This window comes from Dermacentor variabilis, chromosome 10, assembly GCF_050947875.1.
Source record: "Dermacentor variabilis isolate Ectoservices chromosome 10, ASM5094787v1, whole genome shotgun sequence".
NCBI lineage: Eukaryota > Metazoa > Arthropoda > Arachnida > Ixodida > Ixodidae > Dermacentor > Dermacentor variabilis.
Genome location: NC_134577.1, coordinates 9828906 through 9849710, shown reverse-complemented (window position 1 = coordinate 9849710; position 20805 = coordinate 9828906). Strand labels below are relative to the sequence as shown.

The window sequence follows — 20805 nt, the reverse complement described above, 5'->3', positions numbered from 1 at the left end:
TGCTGACAGTGATTGGCAAAAATAGAAAGACGCGTACATCATTTCTGAGACAGCCATAATAAGGCTAAACGCAATTTCTTTAATTATACGTTACCTAACTTGTTAAAAACTAACCCTGAAACATTTTGGCGAGTCATTATTCCTAAAGAACAACGCGCAGTTCCTTCAATAAACGACGAAAGCGGCAACGCTGTCCCTGCGGGAACCACAGCCGATGTCTTTAATAATTACTTTTCTGAAAATTTGATGAATGAGTCACTTTTTCAGACTATTTCTGAGGGCACTAATTCAGCTATTTGTCACCCATGTGCACAGGTGCGTACCGAGCGTATAGCCTGCCTTATTGAGCGTCCACCACTTAACTCAAGCCCTGGTCCTGGCGGCATCAGCACTAAACTTCTGTAAATTACAGTGCATGTATCGTTTATATACTGTCGCTCATGTTTCAGCAGTGCTTAAACAGCGGTGCGGTTCGCGATGACTGGAAAATGGCACATTTCACTCCCATATTGAAACCCGGCAATAGCGCAAGTCCTGTCAATTACTGACCCATATTACTGACCTGCAGTTGGTGCAAACTGTATTATGACTCATTTAAATACGAATAATTTCACTTTTGGCAGTCAGCATGCCTTTAGGCACAAGAAATAATGTCAAACATAATGTTCGAACTAGTTACTGACCTTCGTGACTACATGCGATACATGAGCAAGAATACACAGACGCAATATTCATTCACTTTAGAATAGGTTTTGATCCTGTTGCACATAACCGACTAGTCAAGAAAGTCGATAACCTGGAATTATATTCTAACACCACCCGTTGGATTGCGGAATTCTTAACTAGTCGATATCCACAAGTTACCATTAGGGACATACATCTGGGACCATTCCTTTTTCTCACTTAGATTAATGATATAATGAATAACAGAGGTTCTAAAACGAGACTTTTTTGCAGACGACTGCGCCATTTACAGGCAGATATTAACTCCCGAAGACGTTACTAGCTTACAAGCGGACCTAGTGCAACTCAGCCAGTGCTGTAAGGTCTGGAACATGGAGATTAACGTAGAAAAAAACAAAGCTTGTAGCGTTTTCTACACTTACTAATGCACCTCTAAACGCTTACACAATAAACAACGCAGTAATATAGATAGTTTAACGTTTTAAATACCTGTGTGTCTATTTAACTGCAGATCTAACATGACATACACACATAGTATACACACCAAAGAAGGGAAGGCACTGAAGAAATTAGGATCAATCAAACATTTGTATCCTTCCAACTCAGAAATGAACTCTCATGCTTACACATCTCTCATCAGGTCTTTGTTAGAATATGCGTAGATAATACGGCACACCAGGACTGTTACATTACAGAACCGGATCGAATCGGTACAGAATAAGAAGAGAAGCTTCATGCTTTCCTCACATTCACCCTGTGTGAGCACATCATTGTTAAAAAAGCAACATCAACATTTCCGCCCTGAACACACAAGGCAAGTATTCGTGTTTAACATTCTTTCATGGTGAGACAACATTTGCAACCAATCGCATTAATCCATGGCACATCACATTTCGCCCAGGTGGGATCATGAACATAAATTGCAACTTATATTTGCTCGAACACCAAATTATCAATGTTCACCTTTATTGCAGTCCATAAACAAGTGAAACACATGACGAGAAAATATTGTCACTTGCACTAGAGCGGCTATTTTTCAAAGGGAGCTTCTGGAGCATGTCCTCCATGAATAGTGGGTGTTTTTATGTTTATGGGTTTGTTAGAATCGTACAATGTTTCTTATTACAACAACACAGCACAGCATGCCCAGGTAATTTGTATTTAAGAAATACCGTAACGAAGTTAGTTCGGAACTAAAAAAGCGAAAGAACAACTCTACGAAAATGTATACTCGCGCATTTATACCAATCCAAGAAAAATTTGGCATGAAGTTTGGAATGTGGCTTGAAAGTAGGAGAGCTTTGGAAGTGTCTGTACCTCCTTTTTAAAGGACACCTCTGCTCAAGTTAGGCAGTCACCACTTTAAACACTCATTTTTTTCAGTGTTGTAGCAACGCCACTATTGAAAATCGACCTGGGATAACATTTACAATGCCAAAACAGCCTGTATCCTATTCTAGTACTATTTCCGCCGACGTGTCGTTAAACAGGAAAGGTTATCGCTGGCTTTAATAGGAATACTGCTGCAAGATTCGACAGAATTGTGGCATATCCGGTAAAATATGTATGTGTTATCATTTAAAAAGTCTTAGCCCATATTATCAATGGAATGTCCGAATCTTAAATTTTCCGAACTTAAAGTAGCCAGAGTTTGCCCGGTTCGCAAAAGCGGTGCTGACTGCACTCTGAACAACTTCATACCAATATTGATAGTACCGCTTCTTTTTTGAAACTGTGATAAATACACGAGTGGAAGGATTTCTTAGGAAAGTATATTATTAGTGAGGACCAAAAATGGCCTTCAAAAATAAGTTGTCTGAACATGCGCTCCTAAATTCTACACGTAGAGTATTACAAAACACGATAGGCTTATTCTTGTATCTGCGTAAAGCGTTAGATAGTGGGAACAATTGTATACTCTTGTGTAAACTTTGACTACGGAATACGTAGAAGGCCATTGGAGCTTATTGAACGTTACTGGACGGGCCGGTATCAAGTCGTTTCGTTTAATCATTTGACCTCGTCACTACTTAAAGTACAGACCGGCATTATGCAAACTTTCACACTTCGTCCGTTATTACTTAACTTCTAAATAAACGACCTGCCAAGCATTCCTTCCTCACCTAACTTAATCATGTACGCCAACTACACAAACATATTATTCGGGAATTCTTCCCTGGAATAGCTCGAGAAGAAAATTAATGGACACCTAAATTTATTTTCTGACTGGTTGTACATAACTATGCTGCAATTAAATGTTAATGAAACGAAGTATATAATATACAAACCAGCAAGCAAGCATTTTCATAGCATTATAACTGTTTTATTTCAATTAAATAGCCTAGAACAAGTAACAGCACAAAAATTCTTGGAAGTCTGGTTCCACGCTAACCAATGGGTTTAATAAATTAGTAGATCGTGTGAATATATTATTACTGATTCTGTTCTATTATAGCTAGAGAAAGCAATAAACTACGTGCTTTTCTATTCTAAACTTATTTGTTGTGCGTTAATTCGGGGAACAACGAGGGAAAAATTAGAAAACACTTGCACTTTTACAAAAGAAAGGTAATGCGAGTACTTGGGAAATGTCACGGTAGGCCACAATATCTACAGACAAACAAACTCTTTGACAAGCAGTCGGTCCTCCGAGCCACCCAGCCAGATATATCCTTATAGATTACTTTTACATATAAATATCTAATAGGCTTCACATTGTTAGCACAACCGCTTCTCTATTACGTTACCTAATAAGCATATAAACGGAAACAGCATCATTCATCCACACAAAATATGGACGTCAAGGCCTACACTGTCAAATACCACAACTATTAAATATTGCTGAGGAGGACATTGATTTTTTATGCACCTAAGTTTAAACGTTATGTAAGAACGTCTTTTGTTAAATTACGACATTTTGTGGAAGTAAATGTGCTCCCGCCACTGTAATCCTGGTTTTAAAACGAAGTGATTCAGTGTACCTATCGCGTTCGTTGCATTTCAAATTTGCCAGATGCACAAGTCCATGCGAAATATTTTTGTGTGACACGTGCACCATGAAAGTGTGTCACAAAATGTGCGCACAATGTATGTAAAAATACTTTTATTAAATGTAAAATATGTGGGACGTCAAGCATGTCGAACGTCGAATGTATGTCGAACGTCGAGCAGCAAAAGCCTCTGTCAGGTCCCAAGGCCTTTAGCTCTTGCTCCTCTTTCTGTATAAGAAAGAAAACAAAGGGAACTGAACTGAATGTCGAGAACAGATGATATCACAGGACGGAGGTTTGAAGTGATCTGCAGTGGTCAAACAAGGCATGGCTCAAGCTGGAGGCATTGTTTCGACAAAGAGACTCTTATTAGTCATTGCATTCTTTCCGTGTCTTTCGGGCTGCTTTACAATTCCTAATGTCTAACTAACTAGGCCAAGCTTCAACTATGGCCGCACTAACGCACTTTTCGTCCATCCTGAGGCATAGTACTTCCCTAAAGGACGTCGCTTCGAGAGAGTTGGTGTAGCATACGACAGAAAAAGTTTCTGACGTCGACCGTAAAGTTGTTTCAATCTGCGTGCCCAGTGGTAGCAACATGTGAACTTTCTCTCTCTGTATTGTTCGGAGCCTATTGCATTCCCCTATAATACATCATCTAAAGATTTTGTCGCCATTTCTTTTGCCCATAAATGTACGATATGATAGCTGGATAAGCACTACGAATAGAACTGCATTTCGCGTTGGTAAGAGGCGAATCTGCCTGGGCTTCTCTAATGAGGAAAGATACGCGGAAATCGCAGGGAATATTGTCCTTTCTGCAACTCGCGGCCGTGGCGCCGGCAACTCGACTTTCAGTCAAGGTGGTGTCCCGCACATCTGGTCGGTCAGCGCACGTTTTCGTCGGGTGAAGACGCTCTCGAACCGCCGGCTGCCCTCGACTTCCTCCAAGGCTGGCGCCGTGGGATACCCCTGCCTCGGAATGTGCGTGGCCTTGCGTACGCGTGCGATCGCCAGTGCCGCGCACCTGAGGTGGCCCTGAGGGTTGAAAGGCGACCACCAGTACCTACGCCGATTTGCACATTGTACGAACAGTATAGAACGTTGAAAACTGAGCGCGTTCTCTGCCTTATTTCTTTTTCTTTTCTTTTTGCGTGGGCTGTAAAGAAGTGCATGATACGGAATATTTGCCTATGCTAGAGATCGTATTCTGGGCATGAACAGAGGTCAGAATCGAGACCAGAATAGAGATCGTATTCACTGCCAAAATCCAGAATACTCAAATCCGTGCATTCTATTCCTGCTGAGGTTGTCAAGAATTATTCCGGATATACGGAGTTCCTCATTATCCACTGTGCAACTTCGTAACGTAAAAACCCACAATTTCAACTTTTCCGTGTTGTCGAATTTCCCCCTGTTGGAATGAGAGCAGGCGCGCAGCCGCCCTGCGAGCCAGTCAGAGCTGTCAAGATGGCGGAGTTTGACACAGCGGCAGCAAGAGGAATGGAAGAGGAGGAAAAGCAGGCATGTAAATCAGGTTGCACCTGGTTTCCTACCCTACACTGCGGAGGCGAAAGCGGGAAGAAATTGAAAAAGGATACGAACTGATGCGTGCGCCCGCACAAACAGCGTTTACCGTACATTCAAAGGTGGTCGCGGAGCTCATTCGCCTTTAAAAAGTGTAGCACGGCTTAGGTGGCCCTCTGCGCGGATAAACATTGAATACATAGTTTCAATACCGTTTTCTTCTGTGACAATGTGTCAGCGCTTGGAAGTGGTTGAACTAGGAACGTGGGTATATTGCGAAAGATCAGCCCATCCCCGATGGTGTTCGGACACCCGTGGTCGCCTTCTCTACTTTCCGATATGATTTGTGAAGGCGTAGCTGGTTCCTCACCCTTGATCAGCTGTGAGGCTGTTTTCGCTGGTGGCATCTGGCACGCTTTGTTGCAAACACTTCGTGGCCAGGTTCATAACAGCTTTCGCTCTCCAAGCCAGCCGTTATCTCGCTCAGGCATACTGGTTGCGCTCTTCATGTGAAATATGCCCATTGTTTCCTTTTGACAGCTGTTTACAAGATGTGCAATTGACAATATGTGTCAAAACATACCATATCGGTTATTCCTGAAAAGGTTCATCATATCTCGAAAGTCACGATGCGCTGCGTTGTGGATACATGGAGGACATTATGCAAAAAAGAGGTGAGGCATGCAGACAGGACACAAGAGTAGAGAAGTGGACAACACGAACGCCGACTATCAACTGAAGGGAGCACTGAGGCGAAAACAGAAAGAAGACACAAAACTCGATCATCTGCGCAAGCTCTGGAATGGCATTACGACGTGTCACTCGGGTACATGTGCCGGTCTACGTGAGAGATAACTGTTAAGGCGCTTAATCTCTTCCTTATGTAAAGTAATCAAAGGCTGACTCACACACGCACTTCCACCATTATACATATACCATGCCTCTGCCATAAAACGCGTATCTTCATTATTATGCCTGTACAATATCGCGCATTCATTTAATTCTGGCGTGCAGTTACAATCTTGGCAATGTAAAGAAAGATTAGAAGGTAATCCACCGGTTAACGACCTTTTATGTTCCATTAGCCTCTGATCGATACACCGCCCCGTTCGCCCTGCGTAGAACTGGCCACAGCTAAGGGGAATTTTATAAACCACACCCATACGACAGTCAGTAAAACTGTTGTTCTTATTGTGCTTCACTGGACAAATATCTCACCTCTTCTTTTGCATAATGAATCCTTACCAACTAGCTCAGCTTTCTGTCGTTCTAAGGATGACACGTTTGCCTTCTTGCAACAATCCGTGTGGTTGCGCCGCGCTTTGTTCTTGGGGTTGAAATGACGTCACTATTAACTGAAACACTTGCAACAAACCACCCGGGAGCGGGGATTGCAAACTACGATCCTAGCTTTTGCTTTCGATACCCTGGTGAAACATTGTACGCGATCATGCTACACCTTATCGAGCTTCCAAGCAGAACCATCATTAAATTGTTTACCGTTATAAGAATTATTTCAGTCTAGTGCGCAACATGACTGCAGCCTGCAATGACAGCGAAGTGCTTTCGTAAGACGTAGCACAATCTTGCAGAGATAGCTGTTAACGATACTTTTCTTCATCTTTCGTGGCATCAGTAGTTAGTGTCATCATGTATTCTTGGCCGACGTTGCCAGACTGAGAAACCTTACTTTACTCAAGATACGATTACCTGGGTCCGCGGCGTACGAGTTATGTGCTGTCGCTGTCGTCGTTGTCGTTGCCGTCTTCATCATCGAGCCTGTTATAGCAGTTATAGGCGGTACCTAGGAGAGCACTAAAGAAGCTCACGAATTCAACCTCTAGTGGTAAATTACGCTGTTGCAATACCGACAAGGTTGGTCTCACAGTGAGTGAAGGTGGGGTGAGCTAAGAAAAAAAGGTCAGGACAAGGCTAGTGGCCCTGTCATTGTGAAGTTGCCTCTCTGGCTCGAGGTAGGGTTGTCAACTCTCGAGAGGACCAAGTCGGGACGAGGGAAGGTAGTTGGCCACAACTGACCCTGTCAGTACTAGTAGCCGCCAGTCTCTGCGTGCAATAAAGTTGCATTTTTTTAACGTCCTGCGATGTCGCGATTTACAGAAAAGGTGCAGTAGTTTCCTGGCTAACACAGCTATCGATAAAGACACATGCAGTGTAACCAGTTATGGCCAACAACACAACTAAAAAATTAAATTATGGGGTTTTACATGCCAAAACCACTATTTGGTTATAAGGCACGCCTTAGTGGCGAATCCGGAAATTTGGACCACCCGGGCTTATTTAACGTGCACCTGTTTTCGCATTTCGCCCCCATCAAAATGCGGCCGCCATGGCCGAGATTTGATCCCGCAACCTCGTGCTTAGCAGCCCAAGAACCTACCCACTAAGCAACCACAGCGGGTCCAACAACACAACCAGAACCATGACACAAACTAAACCGCATTTAGGTTTATGACAATGCAGCAGAATAGAAAGCAGAATAATGTTCAACCGAGCTGTCAGGCATCTTTTAAAAAATCTCGTTTATAGATCGTTATTAAAAAGAAAGGTAAGCTGAAGTCGGGACGTTTGACGTCCTGAGTGTGTCAAATCAGGACTCCAAATGTTTGCTCAAAAGTCAGGACAGTACCGCTAAATTCGGGACGATTGGCAGCCCTAGCTCCAAGTGATGTCATGTATTTTGACACGGTCCGCTATGGAAAAGTTATTCGTTTATCGATAGCAACGGTTACTTTGCATTCAAGAGGAAACAAAGAATCAAACGAGCAAATTCCGAAAACATTTGCTTATTCGGCATGCAACCGGCCAAAACACTTGAAGATACTTCGAAATCCGTGACGTAACAATGCCGTAACGGCGCTGCGATATAGTGCGAACTTGTAGTTGGAGAACGTCGACCTTCATTTTCACCGCTGGCAATGATCCTTTTCTTTCGTCATCAGGATAATACAAATTTTTTGAAAGAATACCTGAAGGGTCTATACTTGTGTACCGTTGGTTTGTAATGCCTCGTTAAGGCTTTCTGTTTAGGGTGATGTGCAGAGCAGGACAGCAGACAAAGGATGGAAGGTCATGGCGGAGACCTTGCCGTCCATTGTGGGCTCTCGCGTTGTGCACATAATCGATTACCAACTAGCCCGGTCTTACACCCTGCTTCTACTTAGGGACGTACTACGATTCTTCTTTGCTCCCTTTCTTTACCTTACGTCGTCTTGCTAGGTGCAAATGTGGCAAATGAAGTTGCGGCAACAATTGCATACAAGCAGTAGTAAGCCATTGAACCACAACAGAACAGTAGAACATGCAACTGCAGAGCTCTCAAATCGTACAGGAATATGCTAAAACGTTTAAGAATGTGCCTTTGGTGTGGTTGTGACAGCTCGTCGAGAGAAACGTCGCTGGCGGCGTGCATGCTGTTGACTGTCGATGCTTGTCTGTAGTTCGCCAAAGTAGAAAAAGAGAATCAGATGAAACAAAACCGATACCAACGACAAGTTTCGCCAGTCAATTGAACAGAAAGACGGGAACAAGAAAGAAAGACGGAAAGAAACGGATGTTGGCATTTTCTTCTGCCTCCTGGTGAAAGAACAATACGTACTGTCGTTCGTTGAAGCCTCGCGCGATGCATGGAAACGCTGCTTGCGGCGGATGATGTCAGGTATGCTGCACGCTGCGCCTGGCTGAACGTCGCGTTTCCACATGCGCTTTGGAGCTATGGCTGCTTTTTGCAGGCCAAACTTTCTATCACCCCGGGCGCTTCTTACTCAAAACATATACTGCCTTTGTGATCTCGCGCATCAGTACACGAATTGAGACGTGAACGGTGACGTCGTTGTGTACGCCGCGTTTGTGCTTCGGGGCTCGCGTCGCTGTCTATCCGAATCGACTTCTTGCGGTGAAGTGTGCCGTTTTATCCGTAACTTGTTCCCAAAACGTCGAGAGGTGCGCGTGTTGTGGGTTGCCATAGTTTCTGCGAATCCGCTCTGTGTTTGCTCAGTATCCACTCAGCGCGTACCCCTGAGGACTTTAGGAAATGTAAGACGATGAACAACTGGAGCTCATTGTTCATATTCATATTTAAAGGTCATATTTTAGGAATCCGGGTGAAGTACAAGTTAGGACAAGGAACAAACACAGCCTTGCAGCTGAGCCAAGGCTTTGTATTTGAATTGCGAGCCAGCACGGTTTTCTTGACTCTTTCGAGCGCTGGTTTCGTTATGCATGAATACTTTAGAGAAATGCCTAGAAAAATACTCATAAGAATTATGTTGCCTCGCTGTTTACATTTTGTTGCCTTCGGTAGCCTTTCTGTTGAGATCCGCAGCCGTAACGCATCTGCAATGAGTGCTCGTGATGTGGAAAGGAACGAAGTATTTATTGTGGCGTGTATGGGATTCGAATCCGCATTTTCTTGACTCGGAAGAAAGCGTCCGGTCTCAATGTCTATTGTGGTTGCTTTTTGGCCACCGCAAGATGTGACATGCGCCGACTGCCGCTTCCATGTGCGTGCTATAAAGGGAATGTTTCTTCGTAATTCGGGGCTATCACTTTCAGCAAACGCTGTCTAGCCATTGGCGAGCTGTGGATGACCCTCGCTCCACTCGCACGTGCGAGACGCCTACTCGTGCAGAAGTGAACGTTTGTCCGATGGTCCTCAATCGATACTACTGCATCAGCACTTTACTCGAGCCTCGAAGCTGATCGCTGAAAAAAAAAAGAACGTATTTTTTATACATAGATGCCTTTCGCGTGTGTACATCAAAAGCGCAGCGGTCGTCAACATCATCTTCCATCCCCCCCCCCCCCCCCCCGCCTTTTATCAGATTGGGACGGCACGACAACCTCGTACTAAAACGATTATCTGTCACCTCTTACCTTTATATTTTTGATTTCACACCGAATTTCGAGCGCACTTCAACATGCACCCCCTCCCTCGCCGATTCTTGCAATGATTCCTTTCTAAGTCAAATAACATTTTATTTTTCGGTAAATATGTCCGAGGATTACGATATTCTCTAATGCAAAATTTGAGCGCAGCTTTATATGCGTTTTTATATCGCGATATTGACTCGTCTACTTGTTTATCTTTTCCGGGTGACCGCTTGTCACCTCCTAACAAATGTTCTCGCGCAGCGCAGGACGCGCCTGCGTGAATCGGAAGTTTCTGGAATGTTATCGATGGTTTCATCCGCTGTCTGTGACCAAACCTTATGCACTCCGATTGCATGTATGCGCGACACGAATAATGCAAACCTTTGTGGAAGACACGCAGGTCCAAGCGATTACTCTGGAACATTCGACGACTGATGTATAAAAGCCGACGCGCTTGACCCGCTCATGAGATTTCGGACGATCGCCGACTGTGTTCGCCGCTATCGTTGTGGTTTAAGTGTAACTTGCTTTTGAGGGCATGAGTTCGCCCAATAAAGATTTAGTTTCGCCATTTACAGTTTTGCTACTGTGTTCGTCCCAGTCACTACCACGTGACAATATCTTGAGGCAAAGAATTTGAGACCGAAATCACCGCCCCGACTGGCAGTGGGTCAGTGCCATCGGCGCCTTCGCAGAGGGACAGGCCGTATGACAACGCTGGCATGCTAAGCGGCATCGGAGCCAGCTATCATAGAAGGCGACGACGAGCTCGCGCGTTCGTGCGGATACTCCGACGGCGACGCCGACGCTCAACCCAGGAACGGGCGCCCAAGAGGGCCGCTCTAAAACACTGAACGGTCATTTTGGACTAGAAACAACACAAGTAGCTTGACTGTGGCCCAAAAGACCTTACATGGCAGTACCACGGAACTACTTACACAACGCAATTCATGTAAACACTAAGACAGCCTACACAGGCGAAATACGTTCTAGTAGGTTGCATTGGATACCGTCAAATATCACTATAATCAGTGAGAGTAATGTTCACATATCTGCGACTATTTGGAACAATTTGCACTTCTTTATTTTGTGAGAACTCCAACGTTCTTGCAACTAACAAAACTGGAGGTCAACGAAAAAGAAATGAACCGTCTTTTACGTCACTCAATGCAACCTAATCATGAGCTACTGGAGACATTGGGAGCATTAAATGGACTGAGACATGGATGAATTTTGGGTCTGTGGTCACTATAGCAGCGTTGGTAGCTACACTGATTTCGTTCAATTGATGTTTCTGTTCGCCTTAGCCCTAGTTCAATGTTCGTTAAGTCGAACTGTAGTCTTTTTCTCCGATACATCCAGCGCTCTAGGCAGTGTGCTTTGTTCGTTTCTTTTGACCTTGCTTTAGCGGCTCACGAAAAGTACAGAAAGAAATACTTTCCATTCCGGCTCCGGGGTCGGGATTCGTGCGTTGCTTCCCGCCAACGCCGGCGCAGACGTCTTCTTAAGTCAAAGTACTGCAAAGGCAAGCGCAGCCGCCCAATTAAGGGAGCTCGCCGAACCCCGTATTTACCGTATTTTTGCGCGTATAGCCCGACACCGCGTATAATCCGCACCCCCATTTACAACAGCCCGGAAATAATAATAATAATAATAATGATAATGATAATAATAATAATAATAATAATAATAATAATAATAATAATAATAATAATAATAATAATAATAACCGCGTATAAGCCGCGGAAGTAGCTGCATGCTCATATCTTTGCAAAAGCAGTCTCTATTCGCGGATGCACGACTTCCTACGTCGTATGTTCGATTAGCCGCTCTGTTCCCCCAATCCTTCGGCGATGCTGACAAAGCTGGATTCACACGCCCGACGTTATTGTGGACGAACCAGTCCCATGATATGTGACGTGAATCGGATCACTTCGCAGCTAGCACTCGCACGACAGAGGATAACGTCGCGGACCAAGGTCAGTTTACATGGTCGCTAAGGTGAGGCTGAAATGCGGTTCCGTGCGATTGAAACGCGACTACATCTCGCGGCGCAAAACACTAGTGGTTGAAAATTATGCATTAAATACGTCACCAATGGGAACATTTGAAGAAGCACAGACAATGTCATTACAATAGGAGAATGTGAAATCACAAACTGTTTGCTTCCATCCACGAATAATTATGAGTACGAAACTGTGCAGGCTTTCTGAAGTTTGCTCGTGGCAATGCATGCTGAGTTATGCCGAGATTGCAATACCGTGTTTGACACTGTAATGTCATCAAAACTCTCTTATGCGTGGCCATAAAAAGTAGTGGCAAGTGCCTTTTCATGAAAGAATACGTATTGGCTACGTTTTCAGCACCAGAGAAAAACTATAGGTGACACGCGTGCTGTTTTAGTAAAAGGTGAAAGTGTGGTTTTTGTGCATTATTATAACGTATGTTGATTCTATCTTAACAACAAAATAACAAATATGTGTTCGTACGTATGTGTAAGGTATCTTGATTCTATCTTAACAACAAAATAACAAACATGTGTTCGTACACGTTCATGTGGTACTTAGTTCAAAATCTGTATGAACCCATTGCCACGAATTCATGCAAAACTCTCAAGGCTGACGGGTGTAATGCCTGCTGTTATAGTATGAGGTCTATAAATACAGATGGATTACTCGTAATCGATTGTGACACCATGTTGTGGCCAATGTTCTCACTTACGATTCATTTGTACTGTTTGCTTTTTGTATGTGATGTATTGTGAACTGGCGCAGTAGACGACTTGGCGCAGCAAGCCTTTACCGCCGAACGTTGACTTTGTTCCACTGAGAAGTTGGCCCCGCTATATATAGATGGCATTGCCATATATACATCCACGGGGCGCCATTGCAGGATGTGTGGGATTCTATGGGAGCTTCGCTACCGTGCATATATACCTTGCCGCGGGCTGAGAAGCCCTCGCATCGGCAACGGTGACGGAGCAAACGCGACCGAGCCGAAAATCTCAATGGTGATTTGGCTCACCGCCGTATCGCGAGGCGCTTGGCGCAGACTGTGGGAGCGGGCACGGGTGGCGTGCGTCGCTGACTAATAAGTGCGCAAAGTGGCAACCCGCAAGGCGGACGAGAATGTGCGACCGGGAAAGAGGGGAGCACGCGCAGCACAGGGAAGAAGGCGGAGTTCCCTGGGAGATGACGAAACTTTGAATGGCGGGGGACCTTGCCTTGAAGTGCGGCTTCACGGCGGTGCGGCGCGCGGCGATGAACTCCACGCTCCCTGAGCTGCACCCCCCGTCTTCCTGTGATACGTACTTGTTTTCTATTTATTATTGCAGGTGCCGAAGTTTGTTGAGGTCTTGAGCTGATCGTTACGAAGCAAGCGACGCTACTATGGGCAACGAAGACCGAAAAACGTTAGTCACGTGTACAGTGGCTCAAACGCAACTCTACGTGAATTTGTGTTTCAGTCGCTCCCAGTTCAATCCACAGGCACGGAGCGCCAGAAAAGGTTATATACGGAGCACTTTCAGCTCCTACTTAAAGACCAACCGCAGCAAAAATATTGGGCTGCATAAGAAGCCTAGTTTGAGAAAGGGCAGATATACAAAAGCCTTCGTGGAAAAGTTTGCGTTCGACATACGAGTGGATACGTCACGAAAAACTCGCAATATTAGACGTTAATAATACCGACACTGGGGAAGAAATGCAGCGGATCGGACGAATTGGAATCTGTGTACAGGGAAACTTTGCGTGAGTGCATAAAGAGTTGAGTTGAGTTGAGTTGTTGACTCAACTCAACTGCATAAAGAGTCAACTCAACTCAACTCAACTGCCTAAAGAGTCAGAGCACGAGTACACGCACGCACAAGTGCGGGTGCACACAACTGATACCGAGCCTTCTGTTAAGCGGAGTTGCTGGCTGCTAGCGAATGCAATGGACGTCTTGAACGCATCGTGGTTTCAGAGGCAGCATGCGCATACGTACGTAGCGAAATTCGAATCCATTCTATCTCCAACATGCGTTTATTTGCTCATTACCTTGCAGCCGTGGATGCGTGAAGGCGAACTTTTTGTTTCTCTTTTTTTCTTTCCCCCTAACGGCCGTCGCCGCCACTTCCGCGAATGCACAGAGACCAGAGCCATCTGGTAGTGATGCAAGGAACCCAACGGCGGTGACGCGCGCCTCCTTCGCTGTGACTGGATGGCCTATTCAGCGACAGAAGAGCCACGCAGCTGCCACGGTCACGAAAACCGGGCGATGTTCGCAAAGAAAAGCTTCGCTTTTAAACGAAACGAAACGCCGCCTTTGCCGCCCGACAGAACTGTCTCGTGATTCAGAACGTACGGTACTTCGGCATGGCCTCCGTGATTAGGTGACACCCACGGTTCTCAGTGGCGCGCTGAGACATGCGCCACATCCACTAAGCACTAGGTGCACACGTCGTCTACTCAGGCACTATTTAATTGCTGATAATAAAAAAATTAAACAATGCCCAGCCTTGCAGTTTGCGACGCTTGATTCAGTAATATATATAATACTCGTACGTTGCCAAAGTGAAATTTCGTTGAGGTTGGCTTTCAGTTACGTGCTCGTGGGAACTCCTGACTATGCACTACTTAGCGCCGTTTTTATGTATTTCCGCGAAAGTCTGCGGGACGGTAAAATAAATAAATAATTGTGTTTTACGCGTCGGAACGACGTTCTGATTATGAGGCACGCCGCAGTGGGGGACTCTGGATTAATTTTGACCACCTGGGTTTCTTCTACTTGCGCCCAGTGGACGGTACACGGGTCTTCTTGCACTTCACCCCTATCTAAATGGTGCTGCCGCGGCCGAGTAAAGAGTGAGCGACCTTGTGCTTCGCCGCACAACACCATAGTCGCTAAGCCAGTGCGACGGGTGCGTTGGCTTCACTGCATGCAACTATGCGTCGAGGCAAACAAGCGAACGGTCCGGAGCTGACTGACAACGGCAGAACTGTCACGGAGAACTTGTTGACCCCCGAGGGCACCGGCTGCAGGCGCGCGACTCGACGTGGAGATCGCGTACGCACGCGTCTTGGTCCGGCGAGCAGCTTCTATGTTTGCCGGCTCGTACTTCGGTGCAAAATTGAAGCGAGTTGGTCCCGGTTCGTTATGAGCGCTTGTTCTGGGCGCTTCCTTTCTCCGTGTCGCCGTGCTTTGTGCGCTGCCGTCAGAATGGACTCATACATTCATCAAGTTAGCCAGCTCGCCGGGCACTGTCGTAGCTAACTTCGCTCACAGCTGATAGCTGCCGACGATGCGAGGTTTCGCTCTCCCGGCAGAGATGTGTGCGTGCATTTGTGCATCGGATTTAATTAAAGCGGCAGGCGTAAACGAAGTTTACGGACCTCGCGCTCCACGGAAATCGTAGCCGTTAACGCGACGACGGTATATATATATATACCAGAAAGAAAAAGCAGTTCTGGGTCCGGGGAAATATTCACAGTGAAGTAGACGCGCGTATGAAGCGGTTTATTGACGTTTCGGCCGGGGTCCGGCATTCATCAGATTCTGATGAAGGCCGGACCCCGGCCGAGACGTCAATAAACCGCTTCATACGCGCGTCTACTTCACTGTATATATATATATATATATATATATATATATATATATATATATATGCAATGGGGTATTGAAGGTACGGCGTCTCGAACCGTTGGCTGTCCGGGCTCTGTCGTAGGCGTGCAATTTGCGTCCAGTATTCGCCCGAACGGCAGTGCGCCTACGTTGAGGGGTTCTCTGGCCTCTTTGAAGTCGATTGTTGACCCGTTTCCTCTACTGACTCCAGAATTTGACGACTCGAGGCTAGCTCTCTCTTCCAATGGTGTTTCATCGGTATAACTGATAAGCTGGCAGCGCGCTTGAATTGGTTCAGCTTTCACGTCACCATCTCCGTCGCGCGAGGTTTTCCAAACGTATCGCAGTGTTGGTGGAGTCAGTGGAGGGGATGCGTATAACCTCAATTTGTCACTTCAGCAACTGGCATTACTATTTCATCGAAATACTGTATAGTCCAGGCCTGCCGGTGATACGAATTGGGACAAATATCTATATTCTAGCATTCAGGTTAAGTGCCAATCTAAGTAGATTTCCCTAAGAAATTAAAACAACGTGTGATCGTGTTAGACTGGGCTAGTGGGACTTGAAAGCGTGTTTTTGCACGATTTGACTCTACAATTATAGAAGCCGTTTATTGCAAACGGCACGCACCGCACATGCAGCGGTGTTGCGTGCCGAGCGCAGCACATCCGCAGAGACAAAGAGAATGCCTGTCGACCCCATGGCGCCTGGCTAATGTACCGTAGCTGTCTCGTGCGCCACGCACGCCCCACCTCCCCTTTCTTCCCTCTCCATGCAGCGCACTTGCGCGCATGCGGGCGGTCTCGACGCGCTGACAGCAAAGATCCTCGCGCAGTAACCCTGTTTCCTCTCCATGAAACACACCAGCGTTCTACAAGTTATCAGTCCCGTACGTCAGCCATTCCTCCTCGTCTGCCGAGTATGTGCTATGCTCTGCAATGGCTGCCTTCGGTTTCGTCGGCTTCCACCTACCAATTATCCGCCTCTTTGCATTCAAAGACTCACTGAGGCATTCCTGGGTATCGTCCAGGCCACATCTTCTCAGGCTGACCACATTTTCTCTCGCTACCAGAGTCGACTGTCGTTACCTACTTGCCATCATTCCCCGTCTGTTTTTATTATGAGAAGATGCACAGTAATACTATTTGCTCTCGAACATTTGCTTCTCGAAACTCAGATGTTGAACCTTGTCCTCGGCTTGGACTGGTCCTGGGAACGCAGTGCTTACGAGCTCTTGTCTTTCTCTCTTATTTGAAGTATTCAGCTCATTATCCATGTTTCAACTACTTCGTCATATCACCTATTTTGGCTTTATCTTCGGCTTCCAAGTAGCTCTTCCTGTCACAAAATGCTCTTGAAAGATATTCCATTATGTCCACATCCTGCTGGCCAGGTATTTTTCGATGGCTTCTTCCAATGTTGAACAAAGCTGCTTCTTAATATCGTCACAATTCTTCGGCGGTCCAATCGCAGACTTTCGCGTTAGTGATTCCAATGTCTCACAACACATGGTTTGTGCTGATTTCAGAGGCCGAGTTCGGAGCGATAACGTCTGCTACGCGTAAACGAAGCCGTGATCCGTTCGCCGGCCAGTCACAGCTGCCGGCAGATGTGCTTGAACGAGCGTCGCGTTGCCATCCGTTCTTGAGCGCGAACAACATAGTCCAAGAATTCAGTCCTTGAGCTGATCAAACGAACTCTACATTTCACAGCGCTGCGTGTTTTCAGTGAAACAATGTGGAGACGTCCATGAGCCGGGAGCCTCGTGAGCGATTCCTGTGCTGGTCGCCCACGTGTGACACTGGGCGCGTGTGCTGACTACGCGCCCTCGTTGAGGCCGTTGAAAGGGGCACGTTGCGATGGAGCGACACTCTTCCACTGCACGGGTTATCTTTCCGATGCTTAGGAACGTTTTTTTTTTCTTTTTTTTACAATACTTCTGCAACAGGTTATCGGTTCAAGTGTTTCTATAGGCCTGTCCCAAGGCAGTTGAAACTGGAACATTGTTACGCTGCTATCGAGTTGGCTATCTTCAAGTGATGGGGAAATGGGATGGGGAAAAATGTGTAGTACTGCCGTGCATTCCTGCTTTTATATCATCCTTCTTGACGAAAGAGGATGATAAACTTTCATTGCCATTCATTTATCATTTCTTTAATTCAATTAGTAAGTACAAGTAATGTCCTTGTTGGCTGACTTCTCATGATACGATTAATAAAGATCGGCCCCTCGGCTATAACCCTCTTTTCTTCTCGTCCTTGGCCAAGAGTATTTTCAGTATTGTCGTTGTCTGAATGTACAATCTGAATCAGAAACTGCTCTGCAACGCGCTTCGAGTTCGCATGATCCCATTTGCCAGGAGGTGTCGTGAAGTCTCTTTCAGGACTTATGTCTTTGCTTTGATCCTAGGCTGTTGATCGTGCTGTTGCTCATTGTGTTTTTTATCGGGAAAGTCAACCTTAAATTGGGAATGCGCATTGGACGTGTATCACTTGTGTCGTGTTTCATTATCCTTAAACCTTCAGTGCAGTGACTTTCTTAGTTGTTTGTAAAACAGTTGAGATTGTTACGTTGCTGACGGCAAACTGTGCGCTACGATGCGGCGTAATGAGAAAGCCTGATGCGTAACTTATTTTCCCGATGCTCCATTAGAATTTCTTGCGGAAGTGCGATCAGTCGTGCGCGTCACACCATTAAGGGAACATTAGTGAAGAGCTAAAATAAATGACGAGTTAGTGAGCCGCTTTCTGTACTCGAACAGGAAGACGAAAACACTGTTCATGCGTCCCGTACATGTGCGATATCGCGGTTATCACGCTGTGATAGCTTGGTCCGAATGTTCGCTAATGTGTTGCGCAGGCGTTTACAACGTTCGATTAGTGCACCGCCCAGCTACAACGTCTTGTGCATAGCTTTCCTGGCAGCCGCAGCTGATAGTGGAGGAATGTCATGTTGCAAATGAATAAAATAATTTCATTTCATTTATTTTCACCTTAAAGGCCCGGAGGCATTGCATAAAGAAGGGCTTTAATCCCTGCGACAATGTTAAAACGAATGTACGGAGCAGTAAAGAAACAACAATAAACAAGAACAAGCTAGGAACAACTGATTTATCTGTCGGGGATGATTTTACAGTGAGAGAGAATGTTCTCATCGATCTTACAAATAATCGTGTCGCTTACGCTCTCCAAGCGCTACAATGCGCGTGTGAAAACACTCTCTCCAATTGGCAGGCTACACGAACAATGGCATAGCATCAAGTATTCAAGTACACGCGCATGCCTCCATGTCTATTCTGGGATCTCTTTAAAGGGTGCGTATTCTAAGTTTATGCTGTACTGTGCGGTCAGTTCAGACGCTAGCGACTTGGGTAGCCCGTTTGAAAGGGTTGAGCGACGCACAGGTACGGATCGCAGGCTTCCTCGGTGGCGCGACACTGTGGCAATCCACTCGTCGGCCGCCTCCATCAACGCCCTTATTTACATCTCCGCGGCGGCCCACCCAAGGCGAGAGACAGCTCACGCACAATCGCCCGCAGAAAGCCGTCGCGCGCCGCCGCTCGTCGCCGCCTCGCTAATTCAGGCGGAGCAAACAGTGCGCAACCAAGTGGCAAGGACCCCCATTGTACGCGCCTGTCTCCACCTGGCTTCGACGTCCACGCGACGCCCGCTGCGCGCACGATGTGTGCGCGGACGAGGCGGCGTTGCTCGAATCATCTGCAGGTATAGCGCTCAACCGCGCCCGCAGATCACGCCTAACTTTGCTCCATGATCGCCACCGCTGCCGCATCGGCTAGTTAAAGGCTGTAACAAAAAGTGCCGGTGAACTGCGTCTTTCGAGAAAGGGTGGCAGATCGGCGCACTTTCTGTTCGTGGCCTTGAAACTGCTTGTTTCGCTAGTGCATCCACTCGTTCATTACCAATGATACGAACATGGGAAAGACGAGCCCTGTGTTATAAAGGGGATAAATCACTCAGGAGCAACTCTAATCTACAGAAAACGAACAAGATCGCCCTACAATCCAGGCTCGTTGTCTAAGAATTGAGCGAGCTTTCTCTCCGTTATGCACAGAATGCAAATAAATTGGCGTCGCGTAACACTTCATTTAGTCCTGCAGATGTCTTAATGTCGAAAGAAATAACTGCTTATCAATTTGCAAATAGAGGTCTCCGCATTCGTGCATGATACAGATAATGTCCCTAGAAGGACCGAGCATAGTTCGTAAGAAGGTTGGACGCCTTCTACCCGCATGTCCACTAAACTTATGATCACGTGCTAACACTTTACTAAACGTCAAGCGAGAGACGCCCAGTGGAGCGATTGCCGGCCCACGCTGCCAGGGTAACCCCACCTGTAGCATGCACCGTAACCAACCATAACAAAAGAGCACTCTACGAAAGCATTGCAGATAATTAGTCACCCGGTCCGTTGCCACAGCCGATCTGATCATCACCACCACCACTACCACCACCAAAGCCTCTATTAAGTCCACTGCAAGATGAAGGCTTCTCCTAGAGATCTCCTACGATAACGTAGGAGATCTCTAGGAGGGAGATACGTTATCCTAAGCCAGCCAAACACCCATCAGATGGCTGCAAATTTTCTAGTCTCGTCAATCTATCAGTCCATGGGCTTTTATTCCGCCCAAAATATCGTTTTCCTCCCCTCGGAAGAGTTGAGTTGTGTTGAGTTGAGTTGACTCAACTCCCCTCGAAAATCACGCTGTCGCTCTATAGACCACCAATCGCCAATATTACGAGAGCGCATCAGACAGTTCGGGGACTACAGGTTTGCACTTTTCGTTAATGCCTGACGCTATCTAAAAACTAATATCTTCAAAATTATTGGCTTAATTAAACGAAATAACTGGGCTTGTTAGCAATTATTAACTGTGGAGGATCTGTAGATTATCTAGAGACAAAACAGCAAGTCACTGCGAAGGCATGGCCTTCTATGGGCAGTCTCTAGTAGGTTAAAAAAATTATGCGGATTTACGTGCCACAACCACGACCTGATTACAAATCACGCCGTAGTGGGTGACTCGGAAATAATTTTGACCACCTGGAGTTCTTTAACGTGCACCTAAATCTGCGAGGGCGGATCAGAAAGC

General features: G+C 46.1%; 1 protein-coding gene and 1 long non-coding RNA gene across 8 annotated transcripts in view; one reads left to right on the top strand and one right to left on the bottom strand.

Moving 5' to 3' along the window:
* Positions 1–20805, top strand: part of dnc (phosphodiesterase dunce) — a 708859-nt gene that overhangs the window by 450842 nt on the left and 237212 nt on the right. The window lies entirely within an intron of this gene.
* LOC142559850 (uncharacterized) overlaps positions 3813–20805 on the bottom strand; it is a 104923-nt gene continuing 87930 nt past the window's right edge. The window contains exon 4 of the long non-coding RNA XR_012823259.1: positions 3813–3902. This is a non-coding gene — a long non-coding RNA (uncharacterized LOC142559850). The remainder of the gene's footprint in view (positions 3903–20805) is intronic.